The following is a 25,304-nucleotide window of genomic DNA, read 5'->3' as shown; positions in this document are numbered from 1 at the left end:
CGCTACTCTAATTCTCCCATTTCCTGTTGCCATGCACCAATTCTCTAATTTAGCGCCACTGTGCACCAGGTCACTCATTTACTGATACCCCACACCAATTCTCCAATTCAGTGTTGCTTAGCACCACTTTCCCCAATTACTGACGTCCTGAACAAGTTCTCCATTCAGTGTTGCCTGACACCAATCCTCATACTGACTGATGCCCTCGCCCAAGTTAAGGGTGCCCTACTCTCATTCCCACATCAAGTATTGTCCTGTCCCAATCCTCCCATTTAGTGCTACACTGCACCGATTCTCCCATTTCCTGCTAAACTGAAACTCTCCCATTTGGTGCTAACTGCACTAATTTGCCATTACTGGGTGCCCCGTTCCAAATTCTCTTATTTCGATAAGCCCTTGCCCAATTCTCCCATTTAATATTTCCTTGGAATGATTCTCTAATTTCGTGGAGCGCTGCCAGAATTCTAAAATTGAGACAGAGACATGTTGGACTGAAGTGTCTGTTTCCATGTTGTACATCTCTATGATTGTATGACTCTATTTATGGCTCCGCTGCTCTGCACCATTTCTCCCATTTACTAATCCTGCACAAATCCTGAAACTGCACCAACTCTCCCATTGAGTATTATCCTGCCCAATTTAAAGGCAGCTGCATGAATTCTCCAATTATTAATGTTCTCCATCAATTCCTTCCATTTACTTGTTCCCTGAAACAACTCTTCCACGTATGGGTGCCCTGTTGCATTGTTTTTATTTTAGTGATGCACTGAACTGAATCTCCAATTTACCGATGCTTGCAACATTTCCTCTTTTTATTGATTCCCTAACCCTATTCCCCAACTTAGACATGCTCTGCTCCAATTTTCCAATATATTTGCATTCCCACCAATTTTCTAATGTAATGGCACTGTGCACCTGATCTCCCATTTACTCACATCCCTGTACTAATTCTTCCATTGACTGATAATCTGTTGCATTTCTCACATTTCGATAAGCCCTTGCCCAATTCTCTCATTAAGTAGTCCCTTGCAATGATTGTCCAATTTCGTGGAGCGCTACCAAAATTCTTAAATTGAGGCATGGACAAGTTGGACCGAGTGATCTGTTTCTGTGTTGTAAATATCGACGATTGTGTGACTCTATTTATGGCTATCTCTCCCATTTACCAATCCGACACAAATCCTGGAACTGCACCAGTTCTCCCATAGAATGTTATCCTGCCCCCGTTCTCCCACTTCGAATTTAATGGCACCTGAATGAATTCTCCAATTATTGTCACCCTGCATTTTTTTTTTCATTTGATGGTGCACTGAACTGAATCTCCGATTAACTGATGCGTGCAATACCTCTTTCTATTGACTCCCCGCCCCTATTTCCAAATTTAGACATGCTCTGCTCCAATTCTCTCATATATTGACACTCACACCAGGTTTCCAATGTAATGGCACTGTGCACCGAATCTCCCATTCATTGATTCCCGCCAACTCTACCATTTAATTATTCTTCCATTAATGATGCCCTAGTCAAATTCTACCATTTAGCAGGAGCCTCAGCTTTGGGAAGTGTGACGAGACCACGAAACCAGAAGGGACAGAAAGCCGATTATGTGAGAGAAACTAAAAGCAATGGAGTTGTCAGAGGGAGATCACAGGAAGTGTCCCTTTTCCTACAGCAAAGAACCTTAGACAGTGTTTCCTCCCCAGACTGGGTTTCAGGAAATATGGTCAGAGCTGAAGCTGGTTTTGCAATGGGATGGGCAGGGTACCATGTTACTGACCATGTAGGTGTGAACAACATACAAGGTTCTGCCTCATCCCTCTCAGCAACTCACTGTTTAACTAAGAAGCTGACCCACTGGATTAATATCTGTGTGCAGTTTTAATTAGCCAATCAGAACAGGGAGCTCCCTTGGTGCTTTGCAGACTGCTGTGGGAGAAATGGGTTCTGGTTCCCTTCTCACAGATGCTGCCTGACCTGCTGAGGTTAGATTTCAGATCCCCAGGAACAGCAGAGTTTTCTCTATATGCATTTTCTTTCTCCTTATTCAATGGGTCATTTGTGATGCTTAAGATCCCATATGTTTTCTATTTCCCCCTTCAGCAGATCTTGTCACAGTAAAAGACCTGTGCACATGAACACCAAGGCAACTCTATCCATGTTCACATTTCAAACTCTGTAGTTCGGTCGAGTTTGTCTCTCTTTAGCCTTTTATGCCAAACTCCATCACAGCGGGCTTCAGTCTGTTCATTTCCCTCCACAACCTTCTGCTATCTACTGGAGACATTATTATTCACCTCTCTGTACAAACAATCCTGTTGGCCGGTATCATCCACAGTATCTTCTCCAAATCCAAGTTAGATGTCAAAGAAAATATTAATTGTCTTTTCTGTCTCGATAATAAATAACCGTCTGTATCATTCGTATATAGAGAACAACATGATTAAAATATTCATCCGTGCCATAAAAAAGCAAATTGGATTTTAATTCTGCTGTTTGCAAGTTGCAGTAATTTATGATCACTCAGCACTTTTCCATCCTAGCACATTAATTCTCCATGGTGAGCTTGAGCCGTTTATTACAATAGCCTCAGTTTTTATCCTGCCTCTTAAGTAATAATTTGTGAACCAGATTGAAGGTCCTTACCTTCATTAACCTTTTATTTTATTCCATCACGTATGTTGAATTTTAACTCCACACTGACTCTCCTTATACAGAGCCACCCTCTCCAGTTGGGTTTGTGTTGCTCTGCTCCAGGTATATTCCAAGTGCAAACGGCACCGGTGGCAAACCGACCCGCCTGTTGTCATCAGGAATAGATTCTTGTTGTACTTTTGAAACTGGTCTCATATTGTCAAACTTGTATGTTGGGACAGGAGAATTACCCTTTGGGTCGAGAACTGGCTCGATGGTAGAAGACAGAGGGTGGTGGGGGAGGGTTGCTTTTCAGACTGGAGGCCTGTGACCCACGGTGTGCCCCAAGGATCGGTGCTGGGTCCACTGTTGTTTTGTCATTTATATAAATGATTTGGATTTGACCATAGGACGAATGGTTAGTAAGTTTGTAGATGACAGTAAAATTGGAGGTGTGGAGGACAGTGAAGATGGTTACCTCAGAGGTCAACGGGATATTGATCAGATGGGCCAATGGGCCAAGGAGTGGCAGATGGAGATTAATTTAGATAAATGTGAGGTGTTGCATTTTGGAAATTCAAAAGACAGCAGGACTTATACACTGAATGATAAGATACTGGGGTGTTGCTAAACAAATAGACCTGGAGTGCAGCTTCATAGATCATTGAAGGTGGACTAACATTTCGATAGGATAATGAAGAAGGCGTTTGTCATTTTTGTCTTTATTCCTCAGTTAATTGTGTAAAGGAGTTGGGAGGTCATGTTACGGTATTGGTTCGGCCATTTTTGGTATATAATGTACAATTCTGGACTCCCTCCTGTAAAAAGGGTGTTGTGAAACTTTAAAGTGTTTAGAAAAGATTTGCATGAATGTTGCCAAAGTTGGAGGGTTTGTGCTGGAGGGTAAGACTGTATAGTTTGAGGCTATTATCCCTGGAACGTCAGTGGCTGAGGGGTAACCTCATAGAGATTCACAAAATCATGAAGGTCCTCAATAGGGTAAAAAGGCAAGGTGATTTCCCTGTGGTGGGGAAGTCCAGAAGCAGATGGCATATGTTAAAGTTGAGAGGGGAAACATAGTGGGCGGCACGGTGGCACAGTGGTTAGCACTGCTGCCTCACAGCGCTGGAGACCCGGGTTCAGTTCCCGCCTCAGGCGACTGTGGAGTTTGCACGTTCTCCCCGTGTTTGCGTGGGTTTCCTCCGGGTGCTCCGGTTTCCTCCCACAATCCAAAGATGTGCAGGGTCAGCTGAATTGGCAATGCTAAATTGCCCGTAGTGTTAGGTAAGGGGTAAATGTAGGGGTATGGGTGGGTTGCGCTTCGGCGGGGCGGTGTGGACTTGTTAGGCCGAAGGGCCTGTTTCCACACTGTAAGTAATCTAATCTAATCTAATATAAGGGACCTAAGGGGAACATTTTTCACGCTGAGGGCACTGTGTGCATGAGCTGCCAGAGGAAGTAGTGGAGGCTGGTACAATTACAACATTTAAAAGGTATCTGGGTGGGTGTAGGAATTAAAAAGGGTTCAGAGGAACATGGGCCAAATTCTGACAAATAGGATGAGATTGACATCGGATATCAGTTCAGCATGGATGTGTTGGACTGAATGATTTGTTTCTGAGCTTATATTGCTCTGAGTGTGTTGAGTTCCGGATTGTAGATTTATGAAGCAGAAAATAAAGTATGGCACAGAGTTAGACCGAGAAATCCTGCTAATCTCATCAGCTTTATCCTGTTTTCCTGATCCTCCTCCTTCAATCAATGCATTTTTCAGATCCTCATTCAGAATTCCTGGAGCTCTGTCACTGCCCTGGAACAATGTGTGGAAAGTCCTATTGCAGTCCACACGAGGTACCTTTCCCACTGCCCTGCTCCCACGGCCTGCAATGCTGCAGACTGAACAGACAACCCGAAGCACAATGATGAGCTCCTTCCGGCCCACGGCCCTCCTTCTCACTGAATGAAGACAATCACCAGAAGCAGAATCCAGCTCTTGTTGGAGCCTTGAATATCTGACTCTGTCTCACTGAGTGAAGGTTGGACTCAGAAACAGGAATGAAATCAACTTCCTATCTGCATTGTGTCACTCTTTAAGATCTCTGTGTGTCTGAGTTCAGGTCATTTGATTGGAGACTGCGGATAGTGAGTCCCCAGTGAAATGGAAAGAATGGTGGAGGAGCTCACTGAGGGACATCTCTCAAAGTGAGAATCAGAAAGATGTTATTCCACATTGGAAGGGTTTAAGGTGAATTGATGGTTCAGAAAAATGTTATACGGACATTTGTAAAACTTAGGAACTCTGACTGTTTTGAGGCTGGAGTTTATTTTATCCTTGTATAGATTTGACACATTAATCCTCCCTCCGCACCACGACAGAAGCTGTTGGAACTGTTCAGTGTTTCCAGCGGCTTCTGAAATTATTTCAGGTTCCCGACGGGAGCAGTCTTCACTTTTCGAGCAAAACAAACCCATCCTTGTGCTGCAACCAATATTTCAAAAAGAAATGGGAAGCAGCAGAGGGGAAAGGTTCCGAGATGCCGAGCAATGCTGCCCGGTTCCACACTGCAATTCACAGGAACCATTGCCATGAAGAGCAAGGAGCAACCTGACAGATTTAAAAGTATTTCCTTTAAAAGGCTGTTGACAAACCACAACACTGCGATGGCTGGGAATCCAACCCGGGTCAACTGCTTGGAAGGCAGCTATACTCACCACTATCCCACCATCACCCTGCTAGCAGCCGCTTCCCCATTCCCAAACACATAAATAAGGCCGTGATCATCACCAACTGGATTGGGGCTGAAATCCAAACAAGAAATTGCTGGGGAAGCTCAGCGGGTCTTACAGCACCAGAATGTGGGCGGCAAGGTGGCTCAGTGGTTAGCACCAGAGTCCCAGGTTCAATTCCAGCCTCGGGCGACTGTCTGTGTGGGGTTTGCACATTCTCCCAATGTTTGTGTGGGTTTTTTCCGCGTGCTCCGGCTTTCTTCCACAGTCCAAAAATGTGCAGGTTAGGTGAATTGGCCTTGCTAAATTATCCATAGTGATTAGTCCGAGGGTGGGTTACTCCTCGGAGGGTCGGTATGGACTGGTTGGGCTGAAGGGCCTGTTTCCACACTGTAGGGAGTCTCATCTAATCTATTCAGAAGCCATCAGTTCTGAACCAAATCCAAAGGGATTGGGAATTGCTTCATTAAACAACTCGTTCATTAAACAGCTAAGAGCTCAGGAAATCTGAGCAGGAGAAGACTATACAGCCTGTTTAAACTGTTCAGTCTGTCTGGCAATCAATTCAATCAGAGCTGGATTGCAAATCCAGTTTCCTACCCACTCCACATATTCCGTGACTCCCTGAGACACCGGCAATCTGTCTATTTTTAAAGAAAGATGGTAGAGAGAATTCAGGAAATTATAGACCAGTTAGTCTGACCTCAGAGCTGGAAAAGATGCTGGAGTCTATTACAAAGGATGAAATTATGACACATCTGGATAGTAGTAACAGGATTGGTCAGAGTCAGCATGGATTTATGAAGGGAAAATCATGCTTGACTAATCTTCTGGATTTTTTTGCGGATGTAACTCTGAAGATGGACGAGGGAGATCCAGTAGATGTAGTGTACCTGGACTTTCAGAAAGCTTTTGATAAAGTCCCATATTGGAGGTTAGTGAGCAAAATTAGGGCGCTTGGTATTGGGGGCAAAGTACTAACTTGGTTGGCTGATAGGAAACAAAGAGTAGTGATAAACGGCTCCATTTCGGAATGGCAGGCAGTGACCAGTGGGGTACCGCAGGGATCAGTACTGGGTCTGCAGCTTTTTACAATATATATTAATGATATAGAAAATGGTATTAGTAATAACATTAGTAAATTTGCTGATGACGCTGGGTGGCAGGGTGAAATGTGATGAGGATGTTAGGAGATTACAGAATAACCTGGATAAGTTAGGTGAGTGGTCAGATGCATGGCAGATGCAGTTTAATGTGGATAAATGTATGGTTACCTACTTTGGTGGCAAGAACAGGATGGCAGATTATTACCTCAATGGAATCAATTTAGGTAAAGGGGCAGAACAGAGAGATCTGGGTGTTCTTGTACACCAGTCAATGAAGGCAAGCATGCAGGTACAGCAGCTAGTGAAGAGGTCTAATAGCATGCTGGCCTTCATAACAAGAGGTATTGAATATAGAAGCAAAGAGGTTCTTCTGCAGCTGTACAGTGTCCTGGTGAGACCACACCTGGAGTACTGTGTGCAGTTCAGGTCTCCAAATTTGAGGAAAGACATTCTGGCTATTGAAGGAGTGCAGCGTATGTTCACGAGGTCAATTCCTGGAATGGCGGGATTACCTTACACTGAAAGATTGGAGCGACTGGACTTGTATACCCTTGAGTTTAGAAGACTGAGAGGGATTCTGATTGAGACATGTAAGATTATTAAAGGAATTGACACGCCGGAGGCAGGACACATGTTTCCGTTGATGGGTGAGTGCCGAACCAGAGGACACAGCTTAAAAGTACGGGGTAGACTATTTAGGACAGAGATGAGGAGAAACCTCTTCACCCAGAGAGTGGTGGCTGTGTGAAATGCTCTGCCCCAGAAGGCAGTGGAGACCCAGTCTCTGGATTCATTTAAGAAAGAGTTGGATAGAGCTCTCAAGGATAGTGGAATCAAGGGTTATGGAGATAAGGCAGGAAGAGGATACTGATTAGGAATGATCAGCCATGATCATATTGAATGGTGGTGCAGGCTCGAAGGGCAGAATGGCCTACTCCTGCACCTATTGTCTATTATCACTGCTTTTACATTTCAATCCTCTTGAGATAAATGACAACATTACATTTGCTTTCTTAGCCATGGCATCAACCTGCAAGTCAACCTTTAGAGAATCCTGGACTAGCACTCCCAGATCCCTTTGTAATTTGGCTTTATGAATTTTCTCACCGTTTAGAAAATAGTCCATTCCTGTTTTATTTTTTCCAAAGTGCAAGACCTCGTATTTGCTCATGTTGAATTTCATCAGCCATTTCCTGGACCACTCTCCGAAACTGTCGAAATCTTTCTGCAGCCTCCCCACCTCCTCAGTAGTACCTGCCTGTCCATCTAACTTCGTATCATCGGTGAAATTCACCAGAATGCCACAGTCCCTCCATCCAGACCATTAATATTTAAAGTGAACAGCTGCGCCCCAATACTGAACACTGCGGAATCTCACTTGTCACTAAACGCCATTCCGAAAAAGAACCTTTCACCCCAACTCTCTGCCTTATATCAGACAGCCAATCCCTAATCCATGCCAGTAGCTCACCTTACTCAGCAACCTCCTGTGAAACACCTAATCAAAGGCCTTTTGGAAGTCTAGGTAGATAACATCCACTGGTTTTCGTGGTCTAACCTATTTGTTAACTCTTCAAAGAATCCTAACAGGTTTGTCAGGCACGATCTCCCCTTACTAAATCCGTGGTGACTTGTTCTAATCCGACACTGCAATTCCAAGAATTTAGAAATCTCATCCTTAATGGATTCTAGAATTTTACCTACAACCGAGATTAGGCTAATCAGCCTATAATTTTCCATCTTTTGTCTTGATCCTTTCTTGAACAAGAAGGTTACAACAGTGATTTTCCAATTATTTGGGACTTTCCTGGACTCCAGTGATTTTTGAAAGATCACAACTAATGCCTCTGCTATTTCCTCAGCCACCTCCCTCAGAACTCTAGGATGTAGCCCATCCGGGCCAGGAGATTTATCGATTTTTAGACCTTTTGGCTCTTTTTTTAGCACTTGCTCTTTTGTAATGGCTACCATACTCAACTCTGCCCCCGATTCTCCTTAACTGTTGGGATATTACTCATGTCTGGGTTTGGATGGAGGTTGTGGTACACAGTGTTCGACAGGTGGTGGGGAGTCCATGCCAAATGAGGTTCTCCTGATTGCAGTGGGTATCCAAGCTGGGACATGGTGGTTGGATTCACTGGTGAATATCTTCTTAGTTCAGCTTGCCAGGATGTTCAGAGTGAGGGGCTCAATGCTCTATCATTTCTTTGTTCATATTTGAGACACCATCCATTCCAAGACACGGTTGAGTGATCCAGTGCCGTGTACTGTAATTCATGTTGTGTGGGTGCAGAATTTTAGGAGTAAACTCAACTGTGGAGGTTCCAAAACTGAATTCAAGATTTTTTTGTAATCTATGTCTGTGTTAGGTGCATCCACTCTTTGTTTTACTGATGCTGGGAGTGTTTGTGTGGATGCTGCCATCTAATTTACAACTCCAGTGAGCCTGAGCAATGTATAAAGCAGAATAAATCAACCACTGTCAACCCCAGAAAAAATGTTGAGTACGTCACTGTGTTTCTGAGACTAACTTGCTTTTTGTGCACATCCCTATGTATGTTCAAAGTGAAATTGATTCATAAGCTTTAACGTTTCTGTGATATGGAACAACAATTATCTTTGTGCTATTCCTGATGAAGAGCTTTTGTCCGAAATGATGATGTTCCTGCTCCTCAGATACTACCTGACCTGCTGTGCTTTTCCAGCACCACTCTGATCTAAACTCTGGTTTCCAGCATTTGCAGTCCTCACTTTTGCATAAAATGCTTATACTCAGGGCTCAGGCACAGATACATTTGACCAGTAACTTTAAGTCTCTTTTTTTCCTTTCTCTCTCTCTCTTGCAGTAAGTCTAGTGGTGATTCTAATCTTAGCTCGGGGCAAGTGTGGTTTGTCTAAAAGCACCACTCATTATCTGGTGGCCATGACAATATCGGAGCTGCTATTCATTGCTTTCGAAATCGTACTTTGCTGGTTTCCATCTTATTATTATCCACAGTGTTTCCTGGACATCACTCCTGTGTGTCGTGTTATCCATGTGTTGAGCTGCTGGACCATTGATTGTTCTGTCTGGTTCACCGTTACTATCTCTTTTGATCGATTTGTCGCTATTTGTTTTCATCAGATGCAAACTAAGTATTGGACAGAGAATACTCCGATTAAGGTTCTGGCAATAATCTGTATTTTCTTTTCTTTTAAAAATATTCCCAACTATTTTACATTTAAACATGGAAAGGTCATCAACTGTTCTATCAGGTCCAGTTACTATACTGACCGCCGGTGGGCAGGTTTTCAATACTTTGAGCGATTTTTAACACCAATGCTCCCATTCACTTTTAATCTCTTTCTTAACGTTCTGACTGTCGGACACATCTCTGAGGCCATTACGGTGCGTAAGGGACTCAGGGGTCAGAGAAAAATAGAGAATGACCCAGAGATAGAGAGCAGAAGGAAATCTGTGATCTTACTCTTTGCCATATCTGCAAGTTTCATACTTCTCTGGTTGCTGGATATTTTACTTTTCTTTCGTTTTGCTCATTCCTTGGATTCCACTGTTTTCGATATCTTTTCACAAGCCTCATATATGCTGCGGGACCTGAGCTGCTGCACCAATGCACTTGTTTATGTGGTGACACAGAACAGTTTCAGAGACCAGTTAAAGCATGCCCTGAAATATCCAGTTATAAAAATAATTCAATTGATGAATAAATCCAAGTAACTGAGAGCCCACAGTGATGAATGGACTGAGAAGGAGAAGAGCAACACGCTAACACTCCTTTCCTAACGGGCAAGGAATGGTTCCATCTGAGGAGCGAAACCAAAGAGACTGGAGAAGCAAAACAGTGGGAAGTGTTGTCAGCAATCAGCAACCCTTAATGGAAAGCTGGACAACAAAAGTATAACCGAAGGGGGAATCAGACATGCACAGAATATCATCATCCCCAGCAACCAGTTGTCAGTGAGTGAACCAGATACAAGGTCAATGACCTGGAGGCAAGTATCATCGGTCACTGCAGGCCGGAGTGGGAACAGCAATGGCAGGCTCCTGTCCTCACAGAATTCACTCACCTGGGCAAAACTAAACAAAAAAGCAGAATGTTCCTATTACGCAGAGTAATATACAGTAAATAATCCGTGTATTTTGATTACAGATATATTTTCAGCAATGATTTCCTTTCTCTGGTTCCATGCCCTCCCCCCCCCCCCCCCCCCCGGCCTGATGCTGATATCACCCCTCTCTTTAATTGGTTCTTTCCACCAATCAGCCGCTGTGTTGGTGGCGAATCCACAGCCCAGTCAGAGGGCTCACTGACAGACCGGATCCGACACTGGGGAATGGGGTTGGATGTGGCAGATGAGGCGACCCCCCTCAGTGCTGCCATGAGAAGGTTTCGTGGCTCTCACTGACTCCATCGGGCTCAGTGGGAACTGACTCTGGATGAACTCTGTTTGTTTGGGCCTTCATAATGGAGCCTGGGATCAATTGGAAGATCGATGGACCGTCAGCAAGGATTTTGTTCAATCTGTAAAACAGCTCCTTGAACCCAACCTTGTATCAGCTCCTGATTGGCCCGTCTGATCAAGGTCCTGTTTAACACTGAGGTAAACCTCCTTCACTGTTCACTACCTCACCACCACATTTGGAGCCATCTGCCACCTTACTAACCATCGGAGACAAGCAGGAGGCTGGAAGAACACAGCAAGCCAGGCAGCATCGGGGGTGGAGAGGGCAATGCTTCGGGAGTGAGGGCAAGGGGAGCTGCTGATAAAGTGGTGGGGGCGTGGGGGAGGGTTTATGTTGGGGAGGGGACAGAGTGGTGAAGTGAACGCCGGTAGAGTGTACAGCTTGGTTGGTCAATGGGAGGAATGAATCCAGGCAGGTGGCAGGTAGGCGGTGAGAGTTCAATGGAAGGTTTACACGGAATAATGGTGACCCAGGGTGAGTTAAAGACTGGAATTGAATTGAGGGGAGTAATCTCACTTACGTGCAGAGTAACAGTTACCCAGGAGTGAGTTCTCGAAACTATAGTCCCACAGCATGTCACACAACTGGTCCTTGTTGAAAAACTTTTCTGAACTGACCAAGCCCCATTTACACTTTCCTATCCTTATATCTGCCCTCATGTCTTTTAAATGTTGTAATTGTACTCCCCTCGATTACATCCTCTAGAAGCTCCTTCCATACACATACCAGGCTCTGTTAAAGATTTACTCCTCAGGTCCCTTTTAAATCTTTCCCCGCTCACCTTAAATCGAAGTCCATCATGATTTTATAAATCTCGATAAGATCACCCCTCAGCCTCCAGTGCTCCAGGGGAAAATGTCCCAGCCTCTCCTTATAACTCAGGCCTTCCAGTTGGGGGAACATCCTTGTCAATCTGTTTTCCACCCTTTGCAGTTTAATAACCTCCTTCCTACAGCAGGGTGAACATGATGGTACGCAGTCCTCCAAATGTGGCCTCACCAATGTCTTGTACAGCTCTAACATGACGTCCCAACTCCTGGGCTCAGTGATCTGCCCGATAAAGGCAAGCCTGCCAAATGCCTCCTTCACCACCCTGTGACCCTGCCTACCTGTGGCACCACTTTCAAGGAACTATGTACCTGCCCCCCCCTCCCCCCCCCCGAGGTCTCTCTGTTCAACAACACTCCCCAGGGCACTACCATTAACTGTGAATGTCCTGCATATGCACACTCTCTCACTCAAACACACACTCCCTCACTCACACACTCGCAATCCCTCTCTCACGTGTACACTCTCTCACACTCACACACACACACTCCCTCAATCACACACTCGCAATCTCTCTCTCACGTGTACACTCTCTCTCACTGACACACACACTCCCTCACTCGCAATCCCTCTCTCACGTGTACACTCTCTCGAGCAAGTCTCCAAGTATTGATGCCCATGTAACTGTTCTCTGATATACTTCTTCCACAGATTGGTTGCCTCCTCACATTTGGTCATTTTAGGGTGCGCTGAACTGAAACTCCAATTTCCTGATGCTTGCAACATTTTTCCTTTTTATTTATTCCCTGCCCCTATTCTCCCATTTCGACCTGCTCTGTTCCAATTCTCTAATGTATTGGCACTCCCACTAATTTTCTAATGCAATGGCACTGTGTACCAAACCCCTCTACTGATGCCCCACTAGTTCTCCCATTTACTCATACCCCGATACTCATTCTTCCATTTACTGATGCCCAGCCCAATTCTACTATTTAGAGGTGCCCTACTCTAATTCACCCATGTACTGGTGCCAGGCCCCAATTCGCGTCCCACTGTGCACCAGTTCTTCCATTCAGTATTTTCTTACAACAATTCTCCCATTTAGTGGTCCGCTGCCAGAATTCTCTAATTTTGGCGTGCCCTGCATCAAATCTCCAAATTACCAATCCTGCACAAATCCTCCCTTTAGTGATGAACTGCACCAACTATCCCACTGAATATTGTCTGAACCCAATTCTCCCACTGAGTTGTTGACAGCAAAGTTGGAGGTGTAGTGAACAGCGAAGATGGTTACCTCAGATTGCAACAGGATCTTGATCACATGGGCCAATGGGCTGAGAAGTGGCAGATGCAGTTTAATTGAGATGAATGTGAGATGCTGCATTTTGGGAAAGCAAATTTTAACAGGACTTATACACTTAATGGTAAGGTCCGAGGGAGTGTTGCTGAACAACGAGACCTTCAAGTGCAGGTTCATAACTCGGTGAAAGTGGAGACGCAGGTAGATGGGATAGTGATGAAGGCATTTGGAATGCTTTCCTTTATTGGTCAGAGCATTGAGTACAGGAGTTGGGAGGTCATGTTACAGCTGTACAGGACATTGGTCAGGCAACTGTTGGAATGTTGCGTGCAATTCTGGTCTCGGAAAGATGTTGCGAAACTTGAAAGGGTTCAGAAAAGATTTACAAGGATGTTGCCAGGGTTGGAGGATTTGAGCTATAGGGAGAGGTTGAACAGGCTGGGGCTGTTTTCCCTGGAGCGTCAGAGGCTGAGGGGTGACCTTACACAGGTTTATAAAATCATGAGGGGCATGGAAAGGATAAATAGACAAAGTATTTTCCCTGGGGTTGGTTAGTCCACGACTGGAGGGTGTAGGTTTATGGTGAGAGGGGAAAGATATTGCAACTGTACAGGACTTTGGTTTGATGTTGCAACTGTACAGGACTTTGGTTAGGACAAGGAATGACAGAATAATATGAGCATCTTCAAATATTAAAGCTCCGTGAGGGGTTGTTGGGGATAGTGTAGAGGGAGTTTTACTCTGTATCTAACCCTGTTCTGACGCTGCCCTGACGGGGATACAGTAAAGGCAGCTTTACTGTGCATCTAATCCCATTCTGTCCCTGCCCTGAAAGTGTTTGATAGGGACAGTGTAGGGGGATCTTTATTCTGGAACATAGGAAAAGGAAGAGGCCATTCAGCCCCTCGAGCCTGTTCCATCATTCAATGGGATCATGGCTGATCGGTGGCCTAACTCCACATTCTTTCCTTTGGCCCATATCCCTCAATATCTTCACTGAAAATGTATCTCTCTCCGATTTAACCTGAACGACTGATCCAGCATCCACTGCTGTTTGTGGAAGAGAGTCCCTCTCCCACCCTTTGTGTGTCACAGTGCTTCCTGCCATCTCTCCTGAACGCTCTGGGCCCTCATTCTCAGACTCTGCTCCCTCTCGGTCGAGAATCTCCAACCAGTGGGAATCGTTGATCTTGATCGATCCTGTCTCATCCTGTTTATACCTTGGAAGCTTTGATCAGATCACCCCTTAACTTTCTCAATTCTGATGAAAACCGGCCTCATTTGTCGAGTGCCCCCTCAGAACGTAACCCCTGAGGTTCAGGATCATTCTTGTAAACCTCCTTTGTGCTCCCTCTCTGTACTCCAACCTGATTCCCACACACTTGCTTGCACTGAACTCCATCTAACACAGCTTTGCCCATTCACCCAGTCTATCAATAGCCATTTGTAATGTTAAGGTGCCATCTGCACTGTCTACAATGCTGCCTAACTTTGTACCTAACCCTGTGCTGTCCCTAACCTGTGCGTGTTTGATAGGAACAGTGCAGAGGGATTTATACTCTGTATCTAACCTCAGGGCGCACATGTCCTGGGAGTATTCGATGCAGAGAATGTGGAGGGAGATTTACTCTGTATCTAGCCCCATGTTGTCCCTATCCTGGGAATGAAGACACCATTGGCTCAGAGACAGGATAGAGGGGAATGAGGGTTTCAGATTGGAGTGAGCTACAGGCACGTACAGGTTGGGAACTGTTTTCAGTAAAAGGCAATTGATCCCAAATCTCCTTTCCCCCGCTCCTTTCCCCTCCTCTCGTTCCCCCATTCCAACCCCCTCCTCCTCCCCGTCTCCTCGCCCCACCTCTCCTTCATCCCATTTCTCCTTCACCTTTCCTTCTCCCCTGTCCTTTGCCCCCTCTCCTTCACCCTCCTTTTTCTCCTCCTCCTCCCCTCCCTCCCCCTTCTTCCTCGCCTCCTTGCACTCCTCTCCAACCCCTCCCCCTTCACACACAGTCTTCCCTTCTTCCACTCCCCTACTCTTCCTTCTCCCCTCCCCCCTTCGCCCTCTCTCCTTCCCCCCACTCCTGTCCTCCCCTCTCCCTCCTTCCTCCACTCTCCTTTTCTTATACTACCCCCTCCCTCCTTCCCCCTCTTCCCTTCCCCACTCTTCCTCCTCTCCTTCTCCCCTATTCTCCTTCTCCCCTCCCCTTTCCCCCTCTCCTTCCAACCCTCTCTTTTCTACCCTCTACTTCACCCTTTCCCCCTTCCCCCACTCCTCTTCTCCTTTCCCCTCTCCTCCCCTCCTACTCTCTCTCTGCCTCTCTCCTCCATCTCCCTTACATTCTCCCTTCTCCTACCCTATTAATTGCCTCCCTCTCTACTCTGCCCTCCATCACCCCTTCTTCCCCCCCTCTCCTTCCATCCCTGCTCTCCTTCCCGCCCTGTTCTGCTTCCCTATCTCCTTCCCCTCTCCATTCGCCCCTCCTTCCCGCTCCATTCCTTCCTTCCCCCTCTCCTTCCCTCTTTCCTCCCCCCCTCTCCTACTCCTTCCCTCCCTCACACCCCTTCTTCCCTCCCTTTTCCCTTCCCCCTCTACCTCCCCTCCTTCTCCCCTCTCTTTACCCCCTATTCCATTCCCTCTCCTTTCCCCTTCTTCCCCCTTGTTCCCCCATTCCTATGTCCGCCTCCTCCCCTTGCCACCTTCTACTTCCCCTCTCTCCTCCCCCCTCTCCACGCCTCTTCTCCTTTCCCCTCTTCTCCCCCCTCCTTCCCCACTCACTCTTCTCTCTCTCTGCTTCTCCCCTCCAATATTACTTTCTCTCTTCTCCTACCATACCAATCACATTCTCCCCTCTACTCCGCCCCGTCCTCCCCCTCTCCTCCACCTGCTTCCTCCCCCTACCACTCCTCCTCTCTTCCCCGTCTCTCCTCCCCCCTTCACGCCTCTTCTCCTTTCCCCTCTCCTTCCCCACTCACTCTTCTCTCTTTCTGCCTCTCCCCTCCATCCCCCTTACTTTCTCCCCTCTCTTTCCCTACCAATCGGCTTCCCCTCTGCTCCGCTCCCATCCTCCCACCCTCTCCTCCCCACCCTATATCCTTTCCCCCTCCTTTCCCCCTCTCTCCATCTCCTTCCATTCCTCCACGCTGCCTCCTCACCCCTTGTGGTGAAAGGGTTAAAATTATGTCCCAATACATGTGTGAATCTAACCGGAATGGAGGTGTTGCTTAGTCCCGTGTGAATCTTATTACACACCTCCCCGTGTGAATCTTCTTATCTGTATGTAACCAGAATGGAATGTGTTTTTTAGCCTTGCTCTGCTGTTCACATGAATGTTTATATCTGGAAAAGAGTATATCAGCTGGAAAAGTCTCCAGTTCGGTGAGTCTGCTCCGGGGTTACGTTTAACCGCCGAGCGTGGGTTGTTGGCAACCACTCTACGAGAACTGACGGCTCCCAGTTCCGGTAACATGTAGAGTGAGTATAAGCCAGACCCGGGAGTCTGCTCCGGGGTTACGTTTAACCGCCGAGCGTGGGTTGTTGGCAACCGCTCTACGAGAACTGACGGCTCCCAGTTCCGGTAACATGTAGAGTGAGTATAAGCCAGACCCGTTGTAAGTATGAGACCTGGTTGTGGCGACGCTGCGGGGAATAAAATGCTCATATTCTAGCAGACTCGCCTCTTGGTCGTTTGTCCTGTGTCAGACTGCTCTCCTACGAACCTGACCTTGAGATTTTTTTTAAAACATTTTGGCGCTGCGAGCAGGGTCAATCGCAAATGAGGAGAGATTTTGATACAGAACAATGTTTTGGAAAAAGACTAAGAAACCAGAAGAACAAACTGTGGAGGTCCCGACCGTCCCGGGATGGCATGGACCGTGGCATGACGTGGCAGTTTGTTTGAGAAATGGTGGGGGGCGACCGGAGGAACCCCAGGGTCGCTGCTGTCCACCCTTGAGAGGATCCCAGTCCTGCCGAAGAACCCCTTGCCTGGGGTACAGCGGAGGATGTGGGCATGTCCAAAAAGCTGAAGCGGAGTTAACAGAATTGAATGGGATTGAACTGAACTGAACTGAGTGGAACTGAACTGAATTGAACTGAAGTGAATCAAATTGAACGGAACAAAATGGAACTGAGCTAAATTGAATTGAAATGGACGGAACTGAATTGAACACAATTGAATTGAACTGAACAGACCTGAACTGAGCTGAATTGAACTACACTGAATTGACTGAACTGAAATTAACTGAAACGAATTGAACTGAATTAAGCATAATGTAACACATGTATTGGGCCAAGCAGTGGAATGTGGTGGAAAATTATGTCCCAACACATGTGTGAATCATAATGTAACACATGTATTGGGCCAAGCAGTGGAATGTGGTGAAACGGTTAAAAAATTATGTCCCAATACATGTGTGAATCTAACCGGAATGGAGGTGTTGCTTAGTCCCGTGTGAATCTTATTACACACCTCCCCGTGTGAATCTTCTTATCTGTATGTAACCAGAATGGAATGTGTTTTTTAGCCTTGTTCTGCTGTTCACATGAATGTTTATATCTGGAAAAGAGTATATCAGCTGGAAAAGTCTCCAGTTCGGTGAGTCTGCTCCGGGGTTACGTTTAACCGCCGAGCGTGGGTTGTTGGCAACCGCTTTACGAGAACTGACGGCTCCCAGTTCCGGTAACATGTAGAGTGAGTATAAGCCAGACCCGGGAGTCTGCTCCGGGGTTACGTTTAACCGCCGAGCGTGGGTTGTTGGCAACCGCTCTACGAGAACTGACGGCTCCCAGTTCCGGTAACATGTAGAGTGAGTATAAGCCAGACCCGTTGTAAGTATGAGACCTGGTTGTGGCGACGCTGCGGGGAATAAAATGCTCATATTCTAGCAGACTCGCCTCTTGGTCGTTTGTCCTGTGTCAGACTACTCTCCTACGAACCTGACCTTGAGAATTTTTTTAAAACACCCCTCTCCTTCACCCCTTTCCCCTTCTCCTTCTCCCTCCCCCCTTAACTCCTCTCCATCCCACCCTCCTTCCCCCTGTCCTTTCCCCCTCTCCCCTTCCCCTCCAATCCTTCGCCCCCACCATTCCCTACCCCTTGCATTCCATCTCCCGCCTCCAACTCTACTTCCTTCCCTCTCCTTTCCCCCTTCAATCCCTTCCTCCACCCTTGCGCATCCCCTCCTTTGCCTTTCAAATAGTGCTGTCTCTTTCCGCCCAAGGGATCTTGCTGGCCACTTGAAGATTCAAAGAGTGAAACTTTGGGATCAGGAGACCTCTGAACAAAAGCTTTCTCCAGAGGGGACACGGTCCTGAGGCCTAGTAGACAGGCTGCACCCCGAATGGGCCCATGTGAGTTGTGTGTTTATTTACCCCGAGGGTGAATCTCCTCTGGGCTGCCCTGGGTTTTAGGGGCCTCTGGTTAACTGCCTCCTGTCAGATTGCGGCCCTGTCATTTTTAAAACAGATTTGAAGCCTGGGGCTAAAATAACTGGGGTCTGGGATTTGGCACAAAAACATCAATCCCCAGTGAGTGTCTGACAGACAGGACTTCCAAGGTGGTAATTTAAACCTTAAATGAGAAACTCGATCTAAAGACTTGTTCTAATATCAGAGTAATACTACTTGTGGGATCTTGCTGTGTCTCAAACCACCTGCAGAGTGGCCTACATTGCTACAGTCTCTCCCCCCGAGGAGGGGATTTGATTTGGGAGCCGAAACGTGGGAGGCACAGTGGCACAGTGGTTAGCACTGCTGCCTCACAGCGCCAGAGACCCGGGTTCAATTCCCGACTCAGGCGACTGACTGTGTGGAGTTTGCACATTCTCCCCGTGTCTGCATGGGTTTCCTCCGGGTGCTCCGGTTTCCTTCCACAGTCACAAAGATGTGCGGGTTAGGTGAATTGGCCATGCTAAATTGCCCGTAGTGTTAGGTAAGGGGTAAATGTAGGGGTATGGGTGGGTTGCGCTTCGGCGGGTCGGTGTGGACTTGTTGGGCCAAAGGACATGTTTCCACACTGTAAGTAATCTAATCTAGAAACTCGGACGATGAAGAGACAGACAGAATCCAATCATTCTGCCATGAGGAATCATCAGACAAGAGCTGGAACCAGAGAGAGAGAGAATAATCAGAAACCGTCCTGTCTCCTTGTTGTTCATTTACACATGCAGATACACACACAACACTCACACACACACACGCAGACGGAAAACAATTGTGGGGTTCAGGTTGTTTCTGGGATTTTTACCATAAGGGGCGAGCTCTGGGCTGGAGGGGGGAGACAAAGGGACAGAAAGGTTGGACAGGGAGTTGCTGCACATTCTGATCCCACAGATGATACTGCCTCCGTCACTCACTGCAGCTCCCATCTACATTCCCGTGTTCCCTCTCTCTTCCCTACACCTTTCCTTCAATCCCCATCTCTCTCCATCCTTCCCATCTCCATCCTGTTCATGTTCCCCTGAAGATCCCCTTCCTATTACTCTCTTCCTCCTCACTCTTTATCCTGGACTAATTTAATCGTTCAGTCTTTCCCAATCTCTCTATCGCTCTCCCTGGGCTTTTTCTCTCTCCCTCCCTGTCGTTCTGGTCTCCCCCCACCAGGTATTTGTTTATTCTGCTTTCTGACTTTCATTCTCTTTGTCTTGTTCTCTCACTGGCTTTTATTCTAACCACCATCTTCACCACAACCTGCCCCCCCTCTCTCTCTCTCTCTCTCTCTTTCTCTCTCTCTCTCTCTCTCTCTCTCTCTCTCTCTCTCTCTCTCTCTCTCTCCCCCATTCTCCACTCCGTCCCTGTCCTGCTGTCCCAGAGGGTGACTTGGACTCCATGCCATGTGGGGGGAGGGAAGGTGATGGGGAGGGAAGGCGACTGGGGGAGAAGCCGCGGGTGGGAAGGCGATAGGGGGGGTAGAAGGGCCGTGGGAGGGGGGTTGCTAATGCAATGGGGGGGGTGGGATGGCGATGGAGGGGGTGGGGAAGGCGATGGGGGGGGGGCGGGAAGGCGATGGAGGGGCGGGAGGGCGGTGGGGAGGAGGCGATGGGGGTTAGGAAGGTAATGGGGAGAAGGCGATGGGGGTGGGAATGCGATTGGGGAGAAGGCGATGAGGGGTGGGAAGGCGATGGGCGAGAAGGTAATGGGGAGAAGGTGATGGGGAGAAGGCAATGGGGGGTGGGAAGGCGATGGGGGAGAAGGCGATGGGGGGAAAAGGTGATGGGGAAAGGTGATGGGGGAAAGGTGATGGGGGAAGGTGATGGGGGAAGGTGATGGGGGAAGGTGATGGGGTAAGGTGATGGGGGGAAGGTGATGGGGCGAAGGTGATGGGGGAAGGTGATGGGGGAAGGTGATGGGGGAAGGTGATGGGGGAAGGTGATGGGGAAGGTGATGGGGGAAGGTGATGGGGGGAAGGTGATGGGTGGAAGGTGATGGGGGAAGGTGATGGGGGGAAGGTGATGGGGTAAGGTGATGGGGGGAAGGTAATGGGGGGAAGGTGATGGGGGGAGGGTGATGGGGGAAGGTGCGGGTGGGAAGGCGATGTGGAAGGATGGTGACGGGGGAGAAGGGTGACGGGGGGAGAAGGGTGATGGGGAGAAGGGTGACGGGGGAAGGGTATCGGGGGAATGGTGACGGGGGAAGGGTGACGGGAGGGAAGGGTGACGGGGGGGGAAGGGTGACGGGGGGAAGGGTGACGGGGAAGGGTGACGCGGGAAGGGTGACGGGGTAGGGGAAGGGTGACGGGGTAGGGGAAGGGTGACGGGGGTAAGGGTGACGGGGGAAAGGGTGCCGGGGGGGAAGGGTGACGGGGGGAAGGGTGACGGGGAGGAAGGGTGGCGTGGGGGGAAGGGTGACGGGGGGAAGGATAACGGGGGGGGAAGGGTGACGGGGGGAAGGGTGACGGGGGGGAAGGGTGGCGGGGGGGAAGTGTGACGGGGGGAAGGGCGACGGGGTGGAAGGGTGTCGGGGGGGAAGGGTGACGGGGGTTGGGGGGAAGGGTGACGGGGGTTGGGGGGAAGGGTGACGGGGGTTGGGGGGAAGGGTGACGGGGGTGGGGACGGGGAAGTGTGACGGGGGTGGGGGGGGAAGGGTGACGAGGGTAGGGGGGAAGGGTGGTGATGGTGGGGGGGGAAGGGTGACAGGGATGGGGGGAAGTTTGACGGGGATGGGGGGAAAGGGTGGCGGGGGAGAGTGACGGGGGGGAGGTGACGGGGAGGGGGAGAAGGGTGACGGGTGGAGAAGGGTGACGGGGGGAGACTGGTGAAGGGGGGGAAGGTGACGGGGGGGAAGGGTGACGGGGGGGAAGAAGGGTGACGGGGGGAAGAAGGGTGACGGGGGGGAAGAAGGGTGACGGGGGGTGAAGAAGGGTGACGGGGGGAAGAAGGGGGACTGGGGTGAAGAAGGGTGACTGGGGGGAAGAAAGGTGACGGGGGGGGAAGAAGGGTGACGGGGGGTGAAGAAGTGTGACGGGGGGGGAAGAAGGGTGACCGGGGGGGAAGAAGGGTGACGGGGGGGGGGTGAAGAAGGGTGACGGGGGGGGAAGAAGGGTGACGGGGGGGGGAAGAAGGGTGACGGGGGGGAAGAAGGGTGACGGGGGGAGGAGAAGGGTGACAGGGAGGGAGGAGAAGGGTGACGGAGGAGGGAGGAGAAGGGTGACGGGGGAGGGAGGAGAAGGGTGACGGTGGGGGGGGTTGGAGAAGGGTGACAAGTGGGGGAGGAGAATGGTGACGGAGGGGGGAAGAGAAAGGTGGAGGGCCTAACCAATGAACCACAGCAAAGCACGTTATCTACTGAATTATAGATGAATGCTCAAAAATATTCACCTCTAAATCAGTGTTATTGTACTTCAATGTAAACTCTCTGGCTGGAGCTTGAAGCTGAGAAGTTAGCACAGAACTGGCATCAGAGATACACTTCAGTTTTCATTCCTTCCACTATTTTGTAAAATGAGATGACAAAAGAAACCTGTTGAGAGACATTCAGAATATACTTGAGTGTTAAACATCCACCTGTTAAAGGAGTTTCCAAAATCTACCACCATCAGTTCAGGACAGGAATTTACAAAATAATTTGAGAGATCTAGTATTTTAATCACAATGTTATGTTGTAGAGATGATTTGAGAGATTGGTTAGATGCATCCAACTTTAAGATGTTTTTCTAACAGCCAATTTTGTTCTTCCAAAGGTTATTTGGATAGCAGAAGATTGGAATACAGGAAAGAGAAAATTATTAATGAACAGAATTAACCGTCTGTGTTAATCTCCTCAATGGCGGAGTACCTACCCAGCATCCCTCGCGGTGGTGAATACCCTCTATACTCACTACAGGCGAGGGCGGTGCAGCCGCAGTGCCGGGTTTGTCTCCGTGGGAAATGGGAAGAGACGCGCTTTTCCAGACGGTAAGGATGCAGGAGCTGGACAGAGGGATTCAGACCGAGAATAAACCCTTCCAGCGAGAAGCGAGCACCTTGAAAAATAACTTGTTGTTAAATGGTTTGCATTTCCGAGGTGAACAGCCGCCATCTTGGCCGGGAATGTGGACGCATGCGCAGAGGGATGCGTGACGTCACGGGGCGGGGCCTGAGAATGATTCATACAGATGCTGAAAACCTGAGACAAGAATCACAGAGATGTACAGCATGGAAACAGAGCCTTCGGTCCAACCCGTCCATACCGACCAGATATCCCAACCCAATCCAGTCCCACCCGCCAGCGCCCGGTCCATATCTCTCCAAACCCTTCCTATTCATATACCCATCCAAATGTTTTTTAAATGCTGCAATTGTACCAGCCCCCACCACATCCTCTGGCAGCTCATTCCATACATGTACCACTCTGTGTGTGAAAAAATTGCCCCTTAGGTCTCTTTCATATCTTTCCCCTCTCACCCTAAACCTATGCCCTCTAGTTCTGGACTCCCCCACCCCAGGGAAAAGATTTTGTCTATTTATCCTTTCCATACCCCCAACGATTTTGTAAACCTCCATAAGGTCACCCCTCAACCTCCGTCACTCCAGGGAAAACAGCCCCAGACTGTTCAGCTTCTTCCTGTCGCTCAAATCCTCCAATCCTGGCAGCATCCTTGTAAATCTTTTCTGAACCCTTTCAAGTTTCACAACATCTTTCCAATAGGAAGAAGACCAGAATTGCAGACAATATTCCAACAGTGGCCGAACTGATGTCATGTACAGCCGCAACATGACCTCCCAACTCCTGTACTCAATACTCTGACCAATAAAGGAAAGCATACCAAACGCCTTCTTCACTATCCTATCTACCTGCGACTCCACTTTCAAGGAGCTATGAACCTGCACTCCAAGGTCTCTTTGTTCATCAACACTCCCTGGGACCTTACCATTAAGTGTATAAGTCCTGCTAAGATTTGCTTTCCCAAAATCCAGAACCTTGCATTTATCCGAATTAAACTCCATCTGCCATTTCTCAGCCCATTGGCCCATCTGGTCCAGATCCTGTTGTAATCTGAGGTAACCTTCTTCACTGTCCACTACACCTCCAATTTTGGTGTCATCTGCAATCTTACGAACTGTACCTCTTATGCTCTCATCCAAATCAAATCAGAAAGTGCTGGAGGAAGTCAGCAGGTCTGGCAGGAGATTTGGACAGAGAAACAGAGTGAACCATTCCAGTCCTGTGTGCATCTTCTTCAGAACCCATTGCCCAGGTGGTGCAGTGTCCTGGGCGATAGCTTTATAACAGCTTCACCCCCAGGTGATCTTTGAAACAAATAGCAGTCGACTTGAATCCCTGAATTTTTCTGCAGGTGACATTTTTAACCAACCTGTTCAGATGTGTCATGTCCCACTTGTGAAGCAGGTGGGCCTTGAGAAGCCAGGCCTTGTTTGTTCGAGGGGAGTTCCACAGGGTGGAGTCTCAGGGTCAACCATCTTCAGCTGCTTTGTCAATCACTTTCCCTTCAGAAGCAGGATTGTTGGTTGATGATTGGACAATATTCAGCATCATTTTCAACTGCTCCGATACTGATGTAGCAGATATCCATATGTTCAGGTTGTAAGTTTGCTCGCTGAGCTGGTAGGCTTGTTCTCATTGAGAACAATCTTACAACCTGAACCTCAACCTGAGCTAAACATTTTCTCAAAAACGGCATATCCATATGTAGCAAGACCTGGCCTGGATCTAAAATCTGCACAAATGATAAGTAACAGTCGTATCACATCCGAGCCTGGCAAAGACCATGTTCAACAAGAGAATATCCGAGTATCCCTTGTTGAAAATCCACATCAATATCATTGTTGAATCCTCCATGGGCAGCATTCCAGGGGTGTAATATTGACCAGAAACTGAACAGGACGAACCATACAACTACAGTTGATACAAGACGCAAAAAATCTTACAGCGCTCAACTCACCTCCTGCCTGCCCACCTTACAAGACGTAAGTCAGGTGTGATACAGAATCCTCTCCACTTGCCTGGTTGAATGCTGCTTCAACAACACAAGAAGCTCATCAACATGTGGGACAAAACAGCTCTCTTGATTGCCAACAACCTTCCCCATTCCCTTTCTTCCCCATTGATGTACAGCAGCAGCAAAGAGGCTGCGCTGTCCACCAGTTGGCGAGGTACATCCCACAACAGGCTTGCACCTCAGGACACACAATGTCTCAGAGATGTTGGAACAACAACCTGATTTATTCAGGAACATTCCTTTTTGCTTTTGATGGTGCTTTTTGCATCTTTTGATGTGATTGGATCATTTGTTTGGGAGGAGGTGTAGAATAGGGGGAGGGTGTCTTTCTGAAATTGGATTTGTTTGTTCTGAGATTTTACCCTGTATGCACAATGATAATATTTGAAAATCTTTTCACAGAGAAGTAGATTGAAAGAATTGAAGATGAGTGAGTCAAATCAGACATGATATAAAGATCCAACAGAGTCACTAAATTCATTTGGATATAAGGGGAACATGTTTATCTGGTATGTCTGTAAGCAAAGATTTCAAAAAAACATTGTGAGTGGTAAAGTGCCAGCACAGACACACACACAGACACAGATGCACACACAGACACACACACACAACAGTGTGAGTGTTCCACTGAACTGACTGCAGAAATTATTTAACATTATTGAGTTAACATTCTTCAAAAATCCACAGACAGAGAAGTCATGAATATATTGTGTTTATGGGAAAGGATTCAACAGATTATCCAACTTGGAGATATGTGAGGAGATCAGCACCATGGAAATGTCTGGATTGTGAGAAGGATTGCAAATCCCCAGACCAGCTGGAGACTCACCGACACAGACATTCTGGGGAGAGACTGTTCACCTGCTCTATGT

At 47.9% G+C, this 25,304-nt stretch overlaps 2 long non-coding RNA genes across 2 annotated transcripts in view; both read right to left on the bottom strand.

Annotated features, from left to right (window-relative positions):
• The window catches only part of LOC148134757 (uncharacterized), a 723,506-nt gene that overhangs the window by 425,742 nt on the left and 272,460 nt on the right, over positions 1 to 25,304 (bottom strand). The gene's annotated exons all lie outside the window — the stretch shown is intronic.
• LOC148134758 (uncharacterized) lies at positions 21,807 to 22,407 on the bottom strand. The gene is made up of 2 exons (XR_015755662.1): positions 22,273 to 22,407; positions 21,807 to 21,953 (listed from the first exon to the last, which is right to left on the bottom strand). It is a non-coding gene; the product is annotated as an uncharacterized LOC148134758 (long non-coding RNA).

Source organism: Chiloscyllium plagiosum, unplaced genomic scaffold (assembly GCF_037043375.1).
Source record: "Chiloscyllium plagiosum isolate Xiang-an unplaced genomic scaffold, Cpla_swu_hap1 HiC_scaffold_52, whole genome shotgun sequence".
In the NCBI taxonomy this organism is placed as follows: Eukaryota; Metazoa; Chordata; class Chondrichthyes; order Orectolobiformes; family Hemiscylliidae; genus Chiloscyllium; species Chiloscyllium plagiosum.
The sequence above is the reverse complement of the archived record's forward strand: the minus strand, read 5'-3'. Positions and strand labels throughout refer to the sequence as shown.